The sequence below is a fragment of the Amblyomma mixtum genome, chromosome 6, assembly GCF_055824585.1.
Source record: "Amblyomma mixtum isolate Tamu chromosome 6, ASM5582458v1, whole genome shotgun sequence".
Lineage (NCBI taxonomy): Eukaryota > Metazoa > Arthropoda > Arachnida > Ixodida > Ixodidae > Amblyomma > Amblyomma mixtum.
Window position 1 is genome coordinate 16465931 of NC_143017.1, and position 18967 is coordinate 16484897.

The 18967-nt window shown below is 46.6% G+C and overlaps 1 protein-coding gene and 1 long non-coding RNA gene across 2 annotated transcripts in view; one reads left to right on the forward strand and one right to left on the reverse strand.

The window, feature by feature from the left end:
* Positions 1–18967, reverse strand: part of nab (NGFI-A-binding protein homolog) — a 661188-nt gene that overhangs the window by 452640 nt on the left and 189581 nt on the right. The window lies entirely within an intron of this gene.
* LOC149338290 (uncharacterized) lies at positions 2629–14227 on the forward strand. The gene is made up of 4 exons (XR_016283724.1): positions 2629–3129; positions 4160–4253; positions 4797–4872; positions 13967–14227. It is a non-coding gene; the product is annotated as an uncharacterized LOC149338290 (long non-coding RNA).

Sequence of the window (18967 nt, forward strand, 5' to 3'; positions counted from 1 at the left end):
TATATTTTCCAAATATAAACCTCACTGCTTTTCTTTGAATGCGTTCCAATTTTTCTATGTCCTCCTTGGTGTAGGGATCCCACAGCACCGACGCGCATTCCAATCTCGATCTTATACATGTGTTATAAGCTAAAAGTTTTGTTCTGACGGGAACATTTTTAAGCTTTCGTTTCAAAAAGCATAATTTTTGAAAAGGGGAAGCACAAATATCTGTGATATGAATGGACCATGATAGATTATTTGTGAGGGTTATTCCTAGATACTCATATTTATCAACTACAGAGATCACAGTCTTGCCTATATCGTATGTGTATATGCTGGAATGAATTAGCTCAGATGCACCAAAAATACTTTCTGTCGAAATGGCTTCTCATGATCAAGCACCCCTGTTGTTGCCCCTGTCAAGGCTTTAGGCCGGCAAAGAGGCCCACTTTAGCTCGGCTGCTCCTGCGGACAATGTACGAACTAAAATGTCTTGTGGGAGGCACCATCAGCATGCAGTTTACTTCCCTGTAAGCGTCAAAAGTAAAAAAGAAAGTACTTCAGAAGTAACTGCATTACCTCAAACCCAAAAATTCTGGAAAAAAGTTTTTTTGAATGGAAAATGCTTATAAGCGCAATTTTTTCATATAATGCTAGACTTCACAACAATCAATATATTCGCAGGCCTCCCATCGGCTGCAGGCTTCAATTTTTTGCAGTTAACATTTTTCTTTTCGTTAACAGATTTCCCCATTGGTTTTCCGTGGCAGTGTTAGCTGCTCGATGCGAGCAATGTAAATTAATAAAAAAAGATTTTAATTAAAAATCGGCAGAATGGACCAGAACCTTCAATGTTGCTGTACAAGTACCCTACAGTTTTCTAATATTCAAAATTTTTCTCCAAGCATGTTGGACATGGTTACTGCAATCGTAATGCCATTACTTTGCCTTCACTCTAAGAACTGCTACTCCTGCATTAAGAGTAAAAGAGCCTCGCTACTCCTGCAGGTCTCAATCTACTCTCTCTACAAACGAGAAAGAGTGAAAGGTCCTGTTCACTCCTCTTGACAAAAGAGTAAAATGGCATTTCCACTCCTGCATACCCCAAGGGAGTTCAGTGCTTGTTTTACTCCTCCGCCCTTACGGCCATACAATCGTAAGGGCGCGCTAGCTTCTCGGGGCCGGCCTGCCAGCCTGGATACCGGCGTCAGAAAAATGCACTGGTATTGCTTGTTCACGACCAAAGCTCTGGGATAGAGTATCATTAGCCAATGTCGAGTTGTTGGTAGAAGCGATAACAGCCATACAAATTTCCTCCCATAGCCGCTTTGCTGCTGCTCTGGAGTTCGCCTGGCCTCTGCTATAGCTCCGCTCCTGAAGGGGTCGCGGAAACCGAGCATATATTTATTTCCCTATGACGCGGGGTTCAGAGTAAAACGGTGCCGAGGGTAGCACCTAAGTGCTGGCCAGTTTCGAAGCGCATTCAGCTACAGCATCTATGTGAAATCGGCTAGGTTTAGCGACGACAAGGGCAGCCAGCGAGCAGCGCACAGTTCGTCGCCCGGCGCGATCGCGGGCGCCGTCGTTGCCGAAAGCTCGGCTCGCTCAATGATTCGCTCCGTAGCTTGCGAATCGCGCACGCAAGGCTGGAAAATCGAGCAGCGACTGGCCTGCGATTGAGCGAGCCTTTATGCCCACGTTTGCAGCACAGGTGAACAAATTTAGCACACAGGTATGCATGGAATATCGGCGGCGTTGCGGCGATTCTTAAGCTCGTCCTCGACGCCATCATCACCGTTCGGGTGGACCCGAACATATCTTTATTTCACTACGAGACATAGTTCACAATAAAACGTACTTACAATGCAAAGAGTAGCACCTCAGCGCTAGCCAGTTTCAAAGCGCTCTCAGCTCTGGCATCGAAGTGAAACCTCCTAGGCTTAGCTACGAATACGGCAGCCAGGGAGCAGGCCGAAGCTCGTCGCGCGGCGCGCTCGCGAGCAGCGTCATAGCTGAAAGCTCGGCTCGCTCAAAGATTGGCTCAGAAACTTGCGAATTGTACTCGCAAGGCTGGCAAATCGAGCAGCTAGCGGCTGGCCTGCGACTGAGCGCACGTTCGCAGTACAGGTGAACAACAATTAGCGCACGAATGCTTGGGATACCGGCTGCGTTGCGGCCACGTTAAGGCGATTCTTAAGCTCGTCCTCGACGCCATCGTCACCATACGTGACACACAGGCTGAGAACTTGAATTCGAGTACGTGCTAAAGTAAGCTGCTCGTATTATTCGGAACAATCTGAACTCGAAAAGACAGTTGCTTCTGTCGGCTTCCATGCATGTGGGCTCTTGCTAGTGAAAGTACACTCGAACAGGATGCGGCGAGTGCGGGCCGCTGTTGCATACAAGCTAAAGTGTGAAGCAAGTATCGTCGTAGTTCCGTAACGCAGTTGATATCACAGTAATCCGCTTGTACGGGTCACATTTAAGCTCTGTTTCATGTAGATCTCCGTCGACCATGCCAGTGTCGCGTAGAGTAATGCATCGCAGCTGCTCTTTGTCCTACCGCTCGCGTCGAACATATCCTTGATATGGACCAGTTTGCGATACCGTGCGTTTCTTTGCCTTTTTTGTCGCATTTAAGGGATTTTCGCTGCCGTCAATCGAAATTGCATTCCGTCAACAGCGTCGTCTGCGCCGTCGTCTGCTAGGACACCCGGGGATGGGATCACAGGATCGCAGCTTCTACAAACGACATGTCAGCAAAAGTATCTAAAAGCGCTTTGGTATTCGCATTTAATAAAGAAATAAAATGAAAAAATATAATTTGTTTTTGTTGCGAACACAATTCAAATATTAGTAATAAAAAAAACGCATTTGTAGGTTTTTTCAACGAAGCAAAACTGCAGCCGTCGTCACGTTTTGTGTTATTTGGGTTTTCGTAGCATTGTTTGAGTGCTCGTGCGGTGGACGTGTATGAAGAACACAAGTGTGTTTTGGAAACCAACGACGAGAATTACGCCCTATCAACACTGGTGATTTTGAACGGGTAAAGCCCTGAAGAAAGGTAGCGCTACGACTTCTTGTCATCTGGAGAGGCAACGAAGAAGAATGTGCGGTTTTGCTAAGCCTTGATGAGCCGTCTGAACGGTGAGTCCCGTGTACGTTTCTTTACTTCTGATCTCTATTCGCACGCGTTATTAGTGTGCGCCTATATAGGGATGGCAGTGCAGGCAGTCTGCGTGCGGTTGCCCCAGCTATAATGCGTTAACGCCGATTCACACGACGGTCCGTTCGCCCGCGGCCCGCGCACTACGTATTCATGCGTCACCACATTGAGAGGCGCGCTGTCGGCCGCGGCAGCGGGCGAACGGAAAATCGTGTGAATCGGCCTTTACCAGAAAAGAACGGGCGTATAGGCCGCATGGCAACTGTTGCTCCATAGTCTCTATCTGCGTTTAGTACTCGGGTGCCGCGGTAAATAAAAATGCCACCAGTTATCACAACAGAGTTATGCGGTCGCTTGCTAGCGCTGCGAAAAACAACAGACAAAGTTTACTACATTTCAATAGCATAGATTTGTGCTACGTAGGAGAGGATGATGAGCGTGCAGTGCCACATTAGAGAGCGCTCTTGCTAGGCCAGCTGCGGACAGACAAGGGAACTGACAACGGTCGAGTTGCCTCGCGGCTGGTGCCCGTCGGATTGATTTGTGCTACTTAGAAGATGACGATGAGCGGCAGTGCCGCGCGACAGAGCACTCGCGCTAGGCCAGCTGCCAACAGTGCTCAGTGTGTGTACTCGTCGGATTAGTGCTTACGCCTTAATATTTGCCATACAATTTTTTCGGGGACAATGATCGCGTGTAAAAGGCTGGGGCATATCCCTTGCCTAGTCATTTGTAAATTTTTATCTGTGCTTCCCCATGGAACAGAATTTGACACAGTATTATGTCAAAGTTAGATCGTTCTTGCGTCTGCCCTGAGGTGTAGGTGTCGATGCTTCCTCGCCTTCAGATTTTGAGAACTGTTTGGGATGCAACTGCGCACTTATTTAGGATTTCAAGCTTTTTGCTATATCCCTCGTTTGTGCGGCCCGCTTTCAAGTCGTTCGCTATATCGGTGATGGTTTGTTATTGATTTTCACTTTCTCTTATTTATTCTTGGTTGACTGCCACCAGCTGTGCTGCCGGCGATTCTCCGCGCTCGGAACTATTCCCAGGCACGAGACCCTACCCACAGACCTCCCTGCACCACACTCACCAGTTTTCTTCGGTATTTTTTTCCCTTGCTCTTACTTGCATTGCCACTAGGCAGTTTTTATTTCTGTGCAGATTTGTTAAATGCAATACCAATTTTCGTTTCATGCTGTGATGTGAGATATCGTGCTTCTTGCTAATGAATGCATGCCTTTTCCATCCTCTCATCATTTGTGCAAAGCAGACGGGTCTACTGGTCGCTACGTTCAATTTAAAAATACCTTCGGTGCTGCTGCAAAGCACCCTAGTAGTAATAAAATCCTGTGCATGCTATATTCGAATAGTTACGCTCTTTTCATCATGCATAAAAATAGTGGTATTCCAGCCTGCTCATCTTTCTATGCGGGTGTGACAGTCATGTAAATCTACTGAAAAAATGTATATCGGTGCATCACATACAATCTGTTCATTTCTTTTGTCATGGGCCCTCTCATTGCTTTTTGTGTTCCTATGTTACTACCTTATTCTAATTTATGAAGCAGTAGACAATTTCTTCTCTTGTCATTCATGACATTGTTACGGCCACTGACAACAGTTGCTCTGACATATTTATTTGCAGTTGCCAGCTGCCAGTATCTACTGGGCCATTCGTGCTTCCATCTTTTGGCTGTGCTATCTCTCCTCAGCTGTTTGTGGTAGGTATTGTTTTCCAGTGATGCATACCTTACCTGCCTATTTAGAAAAATTTCGTAGACATAGGCTCACAGCCGGGTTTAGAAATGCATGCAGAGCTCTACGTGCACTTAGCAGCAGTACCTCCCTGTATAATCACATGAATCTGATCCTGAATTACATGAATGTAATTACATGATCTGTATGAAATAGTCGCTCATGAAGCTTTTGACTGCTGCTGTTAACATAATGGAATTTACACTGCTTCAGGTGCAGAGACTATTTCACACATGTTGCCTCTTATGCATATGTGCCCTCTGAAAGGACGAACATATTCCTTTATCCCTTTAAAAAACATTGTGTTCTATCATGATGCTTTACCGGTATTTCTGGTGTGTAGACCAAAATGTTACTCAGTATTGTAACATGAAGCGGGAACTCAGTTTGTCCAATGTTTTAGAGGTAACATGAAGCGGGAACTGAGTTTGTCCAATGTTTTAGGGGTCCTAAAACATTGGACCAACACAGTTCCCACTCGAGTTATTGATCACTTCGCTCTCGCCCTACCATAAGCTTGCCGTCCAGGTTGGACAAATTGATAGAGCGACTGCTCCTGTGAAGTGGTGGTTCTGAGTTCGAACACCGGACCAGGACGAATCTTTCTTTAACTGCGAAGTTTCTGTGAAAGCTGTATAGCTTTCCTTTGTAGCCATTTGGCTGTGCTCGAGTGGATGTCAATGAGTAATTACTCCTTATTACAGATCTTTTGTCAACGCCAAACTGATTCAGTAGCAACAAACAGTAGAAGGGTAAAAGCATGCTGCTCCCAAAAATTCGTTAAGCATGTTATAAAATGTATGCTGTATTGTTTTAACTGCTGCAAAGAAATAACGGTGATGTTAGATGCCCAGCCCCTATTAGGTAAACATAGCTCGCAATTAACACAGTGGATGGAAAAGAAATATGGACTTCAACCCTCACGACGACCCTCACCCCAGTAAAACAAGAAGTGCCAGTGTTGCCATACTTGAGAGCTTTGCTCTTTAAAAGTGCAGTAGACTGCTACTCAAAGTTGACAAAAAAATGCGTCTCGTTTTCTGCATGTGCATTCCACAGTGCTGGTGCCATTTTCACTGGCCATTGACATTCAGTCGCATGATGTGCACCCCGCTCCTCGAGTTGATTTTGTTTGTCTTGTGAACCTGCCGTCAAAATCAGTGCAGGATAATGCTTCCCCAGTTGATCTGCAGTTAACCTTGTCCTTTGCCAGCTGCTGTCACCCTTTCTCCACAGAGAAGGGCGGTGGGAGTCCAAGCCAGGTGGAGTTGAAATATTTGACTAGTAGTGGACAGGGATCCTGCGGTTTGTTGAGTACACAGGCAAATTGGAGACTTATGGAAGAATTTTTTTACCAGCCAAAAAAGACGCATACACAAGACAGAACCGCACAGGACAAGGGCTGGTAAAAGCCGTAGTCCTCTGTGGTTCTCTCTTGTGTATGCGTGTTCCTTGGCGGGTAAAAAAATTCCTCCGTAAGTCTCCAATTTGCCGGTGTCCTCCACAGATTGGAGGATCCCTGTCTGTTACTAGTCAAATTTCATTACTCCACCTGGATTGGACTCCCACTGCCCTTCTCAAACTTTTGAAATCCTGTTGCCCTAGCAGATCATCAGCTGTCGGTTGTATTACTTTCGCTTCAGTGAAATTTGACATGTAGCGGACAGGGATCCTAGAATTTGTGGAGTACACAGGCAAACTGGAGACTTATAGAATTTTTTTACCAGCCAAGGAAGACGCATACACAAGATTCGTTGTCTGTGTTTCACAACTGAAAGTTCTAAATGCGTGCAAAAGTGTATCGTGCATTCGCACGTATTTTGAAAACTCAATTTCTGCAGCATTAGGTTTTCGGAATTGGAGCTGTAGCATTGCCGCCACAGAATCCCGCTCGTTAACAAAGCGCACACTTATTTGCTAGGTATATATTCGGTATACCGCAACCAGTACACGTCACTGTTTGGAAGGTTCTGTCGTGAAATTTCTGATTGTGCAAGGTAGCTTTTCTTTTAAATTCAAGCGCTCTCTATTTGCTTTTTCCTGTGCATATTCATCGGTCGTTTCAATTCGGAAGCGTTGGTGCTGCAAGACGTGCATACGGAAGCTACGTTTGTGCACAAAGCTCCTGAATTTTTGAAAGCGCAGCTCTGACAGTTCTCGTTGTCATAAATAAGTACACAGCAGCCTAATCTTTTTGGACACACCATTTCATGCTCTTAGCTGTTTCTGAGAAACAGGCTACCTTTTTTTCTGTTTTTGGTGTGAAACATTCCTAACAACTTCTTTCTTTCTCGATGCACAGATAGCCTATGCATACACGGGCAGCTTGATTGCAATATTTAGGGCAATATTTATAACAGGTGCAGTGAGCCTTGGTGCATGTGGACAGAAATTAAGCTAGGGTGGGGTGGGGTATTTTCGCACAGGGTAATATTATGCGGAGGGTTTGGCGTATTGAAACCGAGTCTTTCTGAGCTCTTATTAGACGTCCCAGCACCAGGACAGTAGTTGAGGCTTTTCTTCTTTGTTGTCTAGTCAATGGTTTCCATCACATAAAATAGCCTTAATTCTAGCTATCCCGTGGCCGTCTAACAGAACGATGCAGATATACTGAAGTGATCAGTGTTGCATAAAAGTAGTGAGAACATTGCAAATGCAAGGCAACTTCATTGGTTTGCAGTGCACTAACGTGGCAGTCAGAGAGAATTACACATTACATTTGCAAATCTAAATTGTGCATAATAGTATGGACTGGCACGTAATGTGCGAAGTAATCACAGTTATCTCGTTCATGCCAAATGCTAGTGTCAAACATTGTCAGTATTGCATATTTATAAAGAGCAGGCATGCTGCGCCTAACTTGTCGTTGGATAGATTTTATTACTATGAAAGCAAAAAGTTTACACATGGCTGTCGTGTTCTTGCGTGGGAAGTAGTATTACCATAAATGAGTGTAAACACCAAATTTTTGGTTATGTGTGTTCTTTGTAGTGACGTGCGGGGCATTCGTATACATAGAATTGTTGCATAGTATTCGTCTCCAATCGCTAAATAATTACAACCAGGACAGCAGCTTGGGCATGTTGGTTATTCATTCTTGATGGAACAGCGCAAAACATCGGGACAAGAGACAAGCGCTGACTTACAACTGGTTTTTATTTCGAAGAAACATTGCTTCTTATACCTTCTTCACCCTCTCAAAAAGCACATGCGTCGCAACCATATCGTTCAAGCGTCCACAAAAAAGCATAAGACAAATAATCACAGATATTTATAATCACATTTTTAACATGTCAAATTCTTTCTTAGTCAAAGCAACAGACGGCGTGCTGACACAATCGTCGCGCAGACTCGCTATCGAAGCTGCCTCGATTATTTCCGGGACTAACTGGTCTTTGTGATTAGCCAAAGCTTTGCATTTTTGGAAAACCGGTGCACAACTAGTTGAAGGGCAGTCTCTGCAATGGATTCCCAGGTTCCTGCAAGCTTGCTCGAAATTATTTTTGTGTTCTAGCAGCCTTTCATTCATGCACCTGCCAGTCTGCCCAATGTACTGTTTACCGCAAGTCACTGGCAACGAATAAACAAGGCCTTCGGTGCACTCCACAAAGGGGGTTCGATGCTTTATCGTGCATCCCTGCTTCTTTTTGGTCGGATCGGAGTTGACTCGTCTGCACAGACTTTTGAGTTTATTAGGAGCAGTCATCACTACATTCACGCCAGCTTTTCGACCTATGCCTTTCAGGAGATGGGAAATATTGTGAAGATACGGAATTGCTACTACCGGCCTCCTTTCTTTCTGTTTCTGTGCATCATCTTGCTGCTCGGGCCTAGCCTGCATCAGGTGCTTTTTCATCTGCTTGGCAACAGATACCAACAGGTGCGAGGGGTAACCCGAGTTGCCAAGCCGTTCCGCCTGGCGAAGAAAGCTCACATTCATTTTGTGAACACAGGATTTCCTCAAGGCATTCGTGAAGCACAAGTTCACAATAGCCCTCTTGGTCAGATTAGAGTGAGCTGATTGGAAGGGCATTGGCGCTTTCTCCGCTCCGGGCTCATAGGCCCAGCAGGCGTGCCCTCTAGTGAACTCAAGTCTCAGGTCTAAAAACCTGAATGACCCTTGAGCAGGAAGCTCGTGCGTGATAATAAGTGGCTGCAAAGCCTGCGCAAAGCGACCCACCTCCTCCATTACTGCTTCTAGCGTATTCGCCCTTTGGCCATCACAAAGAACTAGGTAGTCATCAACGTACCTAAATACCTTTTTAACACTAGTACCTGCAAGGGTTACGTTCAGGAACCTGTCTTTTCGCGCCAAGTACAAATCACTGAGTAGAGGCGCGATACATGAACCAATGCAAACACCGCGTTTCTGGAGATACACTTTTTCCTCCCAACAGACGTAAGTTGACCTGAGGTACACTGCTAATAGCTCCAGGAACCCTCTAATAGACATTCCGCAGGCGTTTTGAAATGCAACAGCACCATGCGTATCTATGCATTCTTCTACAGACACCATCAGCTCGTCATGCGGTATGGAATAATACAAATCTTTTACATCAACTGAGCATGCGGCAAAGGCACTGGTAGAATTGTCAGTTAAAAATCTAGCTATATCGTCCGAAGATTTCACCTGAAATGGGTCGTCAATTGTTAGTAGTTTTAATTTTGCTTGCAAGAAGACACCAAGAATCTTTTGCCACGTCCCTCCCTCAGAAATTATTACCTTCAAGGGCCAGTCTGGTTTGTGAGTTTTTACAGTGAAAAACGCGTCCAAGTTAGACTTCTTGCAAGTTTTTATGCCTCGAAGGAGGTAGTCAAGTTTAAGTTCTTTGCATAGCTTCATAGCAGTTACCTTTGCTTTCCTAACAGCTGATGTCTTGTGCTCGTCAAAAACAGAGCTGATGGTTTCTAACGCCTTAGTTTTGTACAAGTCCTTGGAAATCACAGCAAAGCCCCCCTCTTTGTCAGAGGTCAGCAACGCAAGGGAATTGTCTTTCAAGTACCTTACAGTACGTCCCACTGGGAGATTCCTCTCGCAGAGCTGGTAGCGGCCAACGACGTCGGCTCCGTCTGAAATACACCTTGCACTTTCCGACTCGGGGCTTGCCTTGGCAACGCGCCGCACCATGGCAAGAAGCTCCGGTGTTGTCTTCTTCGGTTGGATGGCAAAATTAGGCCCAAGGCTAAGCACCTCGCGGACCGGTTGTGGCAGAACATCCACACCAAGCGTGTGGATCTTGTTTTCTTGGCTTTGTTCGGTCATGCCTCTTCTCCTTTCATTGTAGTCAGCGCGCAGCAAGGTGCAAGGAAAGTGCAAGGTGTATTTCAGACGGAGCCGACGTCGTTGGCCGCTACCAGCTCTGCAAGAGGAATCTCCCAGTGGGACGTACTGTAAGGTACTTGAAAGACAATTCCCTTGCGTTGCTGACCTCTGACAAAGAGGGGGGCTTTCCTGTGATTTCCAAGGACTTGTACAAAACTAAGGCGTTAGAAACCATCAGCTCTGTTTTTGACGAGCACAAGACATCAGCTGTTAGGAAAGCAAAGGTAACTGCTATGAAGCTATGCAAAGAACTTAAACTTGACTACCTCCTTCGAGGCATAAAAACTTGAAAGAAGTCTAACTTGGACGCGTTTTTCACTGTAAAAACTCACAAACCAGACTGGCCCTTGAGGGTAATAATTTCTGAGGGAGGGACGTGGCAAAAGATTCTTGGTGTCTTCTTGCAAGCAAAATTAAAACTACTAACAATTGACGACCCATTTCAGGTGAAATCTTCGGACGATATAGCTAGATTTTTAACTGGCAATTCTAGCAGTGCCTTTGCCGCATGCTCAGTTGATGTAAAAGATTTGTATTATTCCATACCGCATGACGAGCTGATGGTGTCTGTAGAAGAATGCATAGATACGCATGGTGCTGTTGCATTTCAAAACGCCTGCGGAATGTCTATTAGAGGGTTCCTGGAGCTATTAGCAGTGTACCTCAGGTCAACTTACGTCTGTTGGGAGGAAAAAGTGTATCTCCAGAAACGCGGTGTTTGCATTGGTTCATGTATCGCGCCTCTACTCAGTGATTTGTACTTGGCGCGAAAAGACAGGTTCCTGAACGTAACCCTTGCAGGTACTAGTGTTAAAAAGGTATTTAGGTACGTTGATGACTACCTAGTTCTTTGTGATGGCCAAAGGGCGAATACGCTAGAAGCAGTAATGGAGGAGGTGGGTCGCTTTGCGCAGGCTTTGCAGCCACTTATTATCACGCACGAGCTTCCTGCTCAAGGGTCACTCAGGTTTTTAGACCTGAGACTTGAGTTCACTAGAGGGCACGCCTGCTGGGCCTATGAGCCCGGAGCGGAGAAAGCGCCAATGCCCTTCCAATCAGCTCACTCTAATCTGACCAAGAGGGCTATTGTGAACTTGTGCTTCACGAATGCCTTGAGGAAATCCTGTGTTCACAAAATGAATGTGAGCTTTCTTCGCCAGGCGGAACGGCTTGGCAACTCGGGTTACCCCTCGCACCTGTTGGTATCTGTTGCCAAGCAGATGAAAAAGCACCTGATGCAGGCTAGGCCCGAGCAGCAAGATGATGCACAGAAACAGAAAGAAAGGAGGCCGGTAGTAGCAATTCCGTATCTTCACAATATTTCCCATCGCCTGAAAGGCATAGGTCGAAAAGCTGGCGTGAATGTAGTGATGACTGCTCCTAATAAACTCAAACGTCTGTGCAGACGAGTCAACTCCGATCCGACCAAAAAGAAGCAGGGATGCACGATAAAGCATCGAACCCCCTTTGTGGAGTGCACCGAAGGCCTTGTTTATTCGTTGCCAGTGACTTGCGGTAAACAGTACATTGGGCAGACTGGCAGGTGCATGAATGAAAGGCTGCTAGAACACAAAAATAATTTCGAGCAAGCTTGCAGGAACCTGGGAATCCATTGCAGAGATTGCCCTTCAACTAGTTGTGCACCGGTTTTCCAAAAATGCAAAGCTTTGGCTAATCACAAAGACCAGTTAGTCCGGGAAATAATCGAGGCAGCTTCGATAGCGAGTCTGCGCGACGATTGTGTCAGCACGCCGTCTGTTGCTTTGACTAAGAAAGAATTTGACATGTTAAAAATGTGATTATAAATATCTGTGATTATTTGTCTTATGCTTTTTTGTGGACGCTTGAACGATATGGTTGCGACGCATGTGTTTTTTGAGAGGGTGAAGAAGGTATAAGAAGCAATGTTTCTTCGAAATAAAAACCAGTTGTAAGTCAGCGCTTGTCTCTTGTCCCGATGTTTTGCGCTGTTTCATCAAGAATTACAACCAGATTTCTTTTCTTCCCTGTTTCAATAGCATAGCAATTGCTATGACATCAATGTTCAGTATAGGTTATGGAAGGCACAAAAAAGCTACTATATCGCTACTTCATCATTTTAATTAGTTACAATGCTAACGCCAGCCTGCCTTAAGAGTCGGAATCACAATGAATGACGAAGCCGCAATTATATTGCAGTTTTCCTCATGCCTCCCCTGGCTTATACTGACCTTTGATGCCATTGCCATTGCTCAGTTTTTAAAAGTGAAGCAGGAGAGAGAAGATATTTAATTACAAATTATTTAGCAGTCATAGGCGAATACTGTGTGGTTATCCGTGCATAGTAATGCCTTATGCATCATTAAAAACAAAAAAAAAATGTGCAACTGAAATTTGCTCGGCTGCTGACCCAAAAGACGCGGGTTCGATCCCGGCCGCGGCGGCTGGAATTTCTTTGGAGGAGAAATTCTAGAGGCCCGTGTACTGTGCGATGTCAGTGCACGTTAAAGAACCCCAGGTGGTCGAAATTTCCGGAGCCCTTCACTACGGCGTCTCTCATACCCTGGGTCGCTTTGGGACGTTAAACTCCATAAACCAACCCAAACCAAAATGAAATTTGTTGTCTGCCTCTTTGAGATGAAAAATTTTGAATTTTTCCTTCACTATTTTAGAGCATGAAATTCAGTTAATGGTATCTGAGAAACAGGAATTGCAACAGCCATTTCTCTTCAGCAAGAAAACTGTCATTGGTTTAAGTGTTTTCCCGATTCAAGGTTACCCTATATTTTAAACTGCACAATGTATTATGTGACAAGAACCGTCAAGCACAATAGGTGTGGTTTTAGAAATGACTGGAAGTGATAAGGGAATACATTTACTTAGAGCAGGTAGTGACCGCTGATCCGGATCATGAAGAGTAATAACTAGAGGAATATGAATGGGGTGGAGTGCATATGGGAGGTTCTCTCAGATCATGAATGGCAGTTTTTCAATACCCCTCAAGAGAAAAGTATACAACAGCTGTATCCTACCGGTATTCACCTATGGGGCAGAAACGTGGAGGCTAACGAAGAGGGTTCAGCTTAAGTTAAGGACAACGCAACGAGCTATGGAAATAGAAATGATAGGCGTAACGTTAAGAGATCGGAAGCGGGCGGAGTGGGTGAGGGAACAAACGCGGGTTGAAGACATCCTAGTCGAAATCAGGAGAAAGAAGGGTGCTTGGGCAGGGCATGTAAGACGAAGGCAAGATAATCGCTGGTCCTTAAGGGTAACGGAGTGGATTCCAAGAGAAGGCAGGCGTAGCAGGAAGCAGCAAAATGTTCCATGGGCGAAGGTTTGCAGGAACACAGTGGACATAGCTGGCGAAGGACAGGGTTAATTGGAGAACATGGGAGAGGCCTTTGCCTTGCAGTGGGCGTAGTCAGGCTGATCATGATACTTGCAGAAGAGCTTGCTCATGTTAAAATTTTCATTTGGTACATATGTGCTTGTTTTACATGCACACAGCTTTTGAAAGGACTAGCATAGTGATAATTGTATTGGGCTTCATAAAATTGTAGCTCTGAATGAGGGTTTGCAATGAAAGGTGTCTGCACTTGGTCACAATATAGGTACACACTAGTGGCGACATGACACACACGATCAGTACGTTCTAGTTGTATTCTTTCTTTTTTTTCATGGGGTTATATGCAGGATAGTATGAAAAGGGCATTGGAATTGACTCTTACTTGCATTATTTTCATTCATATTTGCAGGCACCCGGTGAAATGCACTCATAGCCAAAGCTCCTTCACTCAGCCGAGCAAGCTACGGCATCATCCAGCATCTTAGTTTCTTTTGAGCGCTTACAGCTCACTGCGGTGGATTTGGTAGATGGGTTTACTTTGCTTTTGGCAGTGTTCTTGGCATTTAATGTCAAGTACACCCCAAAAACAAAGCGGGCTTGTCTGCTGCTTGAGACACTAATGGGGCTTGATCCTAGCGAGCGCCTCCCGAGCGTGTTTTGGGCAGCCACAGCAATCGCAGCAGTGACTTGAGAAATAAAAGTTATCAGTGTTGTACATTTGTGTCATTATTTCTTGAACCATTGTTATTCCCAACGCAGACAGAGCACCATACTAATGTGCAAACTGTAGTGTAGCCATAAAGTAGTTGTATGAGCAAAAATTATTCTACTCAAAGATTATAATCCCTTTTGCTCATTACTCTTTTGTAGATGTAGCGCAGGTGGATCCTGCAAAACATATGACCAACTTGCTCTGAAGAATATGTGAAATAAGAAAATTAGTACGATACATTGAAAACACGTGAAACTCCTTTGGAAGGAGTAATATAAGATCTGGGCTGATACTCCTTGAAGGAGTATAGTCACTCTAACAAACGGAGTCCTGGAACTCTACCTGAAAGAGTAGTAGGATGCTGTTTCAATGTGGTAGCTTTACTCCCTCGGAGGAGTGCCTGTACTCTATTGCAGGAGTAGTACAGTACTCCTTGAGTAGGTGTTGGATCACTCTTTGTCCAGAGGGAGTAATTTTATTCTGGAAAAAGGAGTGGAATATGGGACAAGCGAATACTCCTTCAAAGTGTGTTCTGGGCACTCCTCTGCACTCCTTTAGTTCTAAGAGTGTTGATGATGGGAATCTAAGTATATTTTCGTTATTTCTAAGAAAGCAATTAGTGATAATATTTGATTAGTTTCCACAAGCAAGTTTCCTGTATAGATCAGCGACATCTCCTCGTAGAGGAAACAGGACACTATCAGAAATGGCAGCAAGAGTGAGGATCAAATCAACTTTTTGCCGCGCAGGCGGGCGCTGTTCCTTGGACCAACGTTCTCGATGCTTGCGGCCATGCGTCTCTGAGCAACAGGTTGTTGCAAATGTGCGCCGCAAATGGGGAACTTTTGGGATAAGACAAATCTGGGTCAGCAGATTTGGCAATGCATTTCGCCTTTACACTGACTGACTTCCCAATACGTCTTCGGTGGGTGGAGATGGGCAGTGGCTGCAGTACACGTGGGAGATGCATTTTTCCCACTGGTTGCCCGGACATGCATCCACTGGCAGAAATCCGGGCCCAGAGGACACCCCGATGATGCCCTGATCCGCTAGGGGAGTTGAGGGGGGTTGTTGGCTTCGCGAACACACACGCATATGCGGGTCATTCGTAAAAGATGACTATACTGCTCACTCAAAAGGACCTCACTGAACGTTGAGTACGTGGCGATCAGGAGGGGCTGAACTGCGGAAAGAGTCTGTACGCGTGAGAGGGAAGTAGCCAGGATTTCATTTTTTTTTCTTGCGTGGGGAGGGGGGGGGGGGTGGCGAGGTAAACCTCACCCCCCTCCCCTCCAACAAGAAGATCACAAGAAGCCGGAAACTTTCTGAAGGAAGGGATTTGAAGCGATTCTTTTCATGGGTGTTGAGTTTGCCTCACATTCACTCCTTTCATTACAAGTGGCCTCACCCCTGCTCAGACGGAGCAAATCTGGAGAGCGGGGTAGTAAGCGCTCCCTTGAGAAGCAGAGGGACTCCTTCTGCGCTCGTTACCTCTCGTACACGTGCTGCTGTCCTACTGTCATCGCGCGCTGCTGCTGAATGCATTTGTGCTCCCCGCACAGCTGCAGCCCGATGACCCGCTGAGCGCACTTCGGGATCCGCGAGATGGGGCTAACGCAGAAGCGCGCAGCCCCCTACAGGGTTCCTCTCCCGTACTCACGGTGAAGGCGGCGAGCCCGGGGCCCACGTTGTTCGCCAGCGGCCCAGCGGCTACGGCGGCGGCGGCGGAGCGATAGCAGCAGCAGCAGCAGCCGGCAACAGACTAGTGCGCGGGCGGGGGCGCGCTGGCGACTGCCTCCCCTCCTCGCCGACGAAGAAGAGAGCGCCGCGCAAGGGACAAGCAGCAGAGAAGCGGGTGCCGGCACACGAGAGAAAGCCTCATTAAAATAATTTACCCGCTGGCGCCGACATGAGATTAGCATAATTGCGGGCGTGGAACGCCCCCGCACATCAAAAGAGCGTCCTTTTTTGGTGCGTGCGTGGATTTATTTGAATGGCTGCGTGCGGGGGTGGGAGTCGCTTCTTGCTCGCGGGCGCTTTTTAAAAGCAGCGCGCAGCGGCGAGGGGGAGAGGGAGAGGCAAAAAAACAATGGCGCTGAATGCGCGCATCGTGACGGACCTCTCCGGCGGCGGCAAGGGAGAGCAAAAGCAACAGCGCGGATCGATGCACGCCGAGGGAGAGGCCCCGGCTACGAGCAAAAAGAGAGCGCCGGAGACGCCCCTGCACGAGCTGCAAGAAAGTGACGAGGGAGGGCGTCACTGTAGCCGCACGCCAGGTTGCGCACCGGCGGGGTTACTGTCGCGAGGGGGCGCTCTGCTCCAAGGAAGGAGCTGGCCAAAAAGAGAACAGCTTCTTCTCCCTTACCGGCTGTTCCTCAACACCCTCTCCTTCCCTAAGGCAAAAGCTTTGCTTCGCCAGGAAACTCCGTCATCTGGCTTTTCAGAATGTGTAACCTAATGCGCCCGTCTCTTAACAAATTCCTTCTTTTTGCGCTTCGCTATTCTGTGAAGCAATCCGTTAACATTTTCTAATGAAAGCATCGTTTTGCATTACTTCGTTTATTTATTTTTTGTTAAGCTTCAATGTGCCTTTCCTGCAACAATCCCGGATTGAATTGGCCGCACAAAAAGAAAAAAAGGTAATAAACATGACAGACTATTGGAGTAAGCTGGCATGCTTCAGCTGTAGCCACCATTCTCCAGGCAGGACCTCCGTAGTTTTTCTATTCGGGCTGAAGAGGCGGACTCGAAAGAGGGAACTGCCAGCACAGCTGCCTCGGTGAAGGTGCTGCACATCGCCGCAGAGTCCCCGACAGGTGAATGCTAACGCCTGCTGTGCCAGCCCCAATTGCCAGCGTACCCTCGTGGTGCCTGGTAGAACTGCTTCAGTACCTGAAAAGAGCGCACTTGCCAGCCGTCGCAGGAAGCCTCGACAGGGAACGGACTTCTTTGGATGGGACGCCCAGTCACTCCGGGTAGCTACACGACCAGGTGCACCACGCCGTGCACGCAGCCCGCACTTGGCGCAACTTTGTTGCCATTGGGTATACACGCCATCTAACGCTTCGAAATGCCTCTCGGACGCTGTGCGGCTGCTTGTGGAAGGGGAGAAGGCGGCTCAGATTGAGTACCCACAGCTGAAGTTCGCACTTGTTGTCGCCGACTCGGGACTTAAACAGCATAGCATGAACGTAGAAACTTTTTCTTTCTGCTCTCATATATGTCGGCACGCGGCAGCAGCAGTGGCCACCTCACGCTGGTCGACAGGCTTGTCAACATTGACTGCAGTGCAGTGCAGCAAAGAGGAGAAACGGACAGAAAGATGTCAGGTACCATTTAAGCAGGGTGGCTCTTATACTGGCCTTAAAGGAAAACTCGCTAAAACGAAAAGCTTCCACGTGACTACGGTGCTCCTTAGCGTCCTAAGACACGTAGCAGACAACAAAATCCATTATTCTCTGGCACTGCGTGTGCACTAGGGATGGATATCAGCTGTCGCGATGGTAGCTTTCTTTTAAGGCCAGTAAAAAAGCTGAGAAAATGGTCGTCAAATCAACAGCATCAGCCTAACTACGCCCACAGCAGGGCAAATGCTTCTCCCATATCTCACCACCTTTTGAAGAAGAACAGCGCTGCGAATGCCAGCTGTTCTTGCGCTCCTGTTTGTTTCAATTTATATTGTGTTTCTGTCGTCTTCGTGGCGATGGCGGATGGTCCGCCGTCTCTCCTACCTACTGTGCTGACCCAGCAATTCAACGTGCCCTTGGAGGTATACCGTGGTCATCTAGTTTCTTCGACACAGATGACACGGAATACGATGCTGGCTACGCCGCGATGGAGTCGGCGCCTCGAAAGGAATCTCCTTAAGGCCTCGAAAGAGTGTGGGCAGAGTGTGAGTGCGGAGCGGCCTCACCCGCCAAGTTCGAGCACGGAGAGTGTTCATGAGGCCAGTGTGAGTGCGCAACCGCTCGCTTACACGATTTCATATATGCCTGTCGAAGGTAAGAATAATATCAATTACATCAACAAGCATAAACTCACTCTCGCCCTTGAACGGCTGGTTCCGGGCCAAGTAAAGCAGGTGCCCATTAATGGGAGTAATTAAAAGGAATGAGAAGACAAAAGCGCACTATGAAAACTTTTTTTTTCAGATAATGCGAGGTAAATTAGAAATTAATGGGGAATACTACGTGAAATCGCCTCTGAAACGGGGTCCACGAAAAAACCACAGAGGAGTAATACAATCCATGATTGCACGTACCGATGTGTACCGGCATTAACTTTTTTCCAGATGTGATTGAAATGTGGAATCAACTGCCAAGTGATGTCGAACAGACGTATGTTGAAAAATTTATCTTAGGTGTGGACATATACGTTTCTGCGGGAACGGGGTGGAAATTTGTAATTCTGATTTTGTGAACGTATTTTTTGGAATGACAGCTGTATTTCTAATTGTATTTGTATATATATGTTTTTTCCCCAGCAATGACCCTCCTCAGAGGGTTAACAGTATGAAGAAATCAATAAAACAAACAAAAAATGAACCCTTTTCGTTATCCTCCAAGTTTCTGCCCCATGGATGACTACTGGTCAGATAAAGCTGTTGTACACTTTTCTCTTCAGCGTTATTGGCAAACGGCGATTCATAACCCGAGAGAACCCGCCATGTGCGCTCCACCACCTTCCTTAAGTAAACGT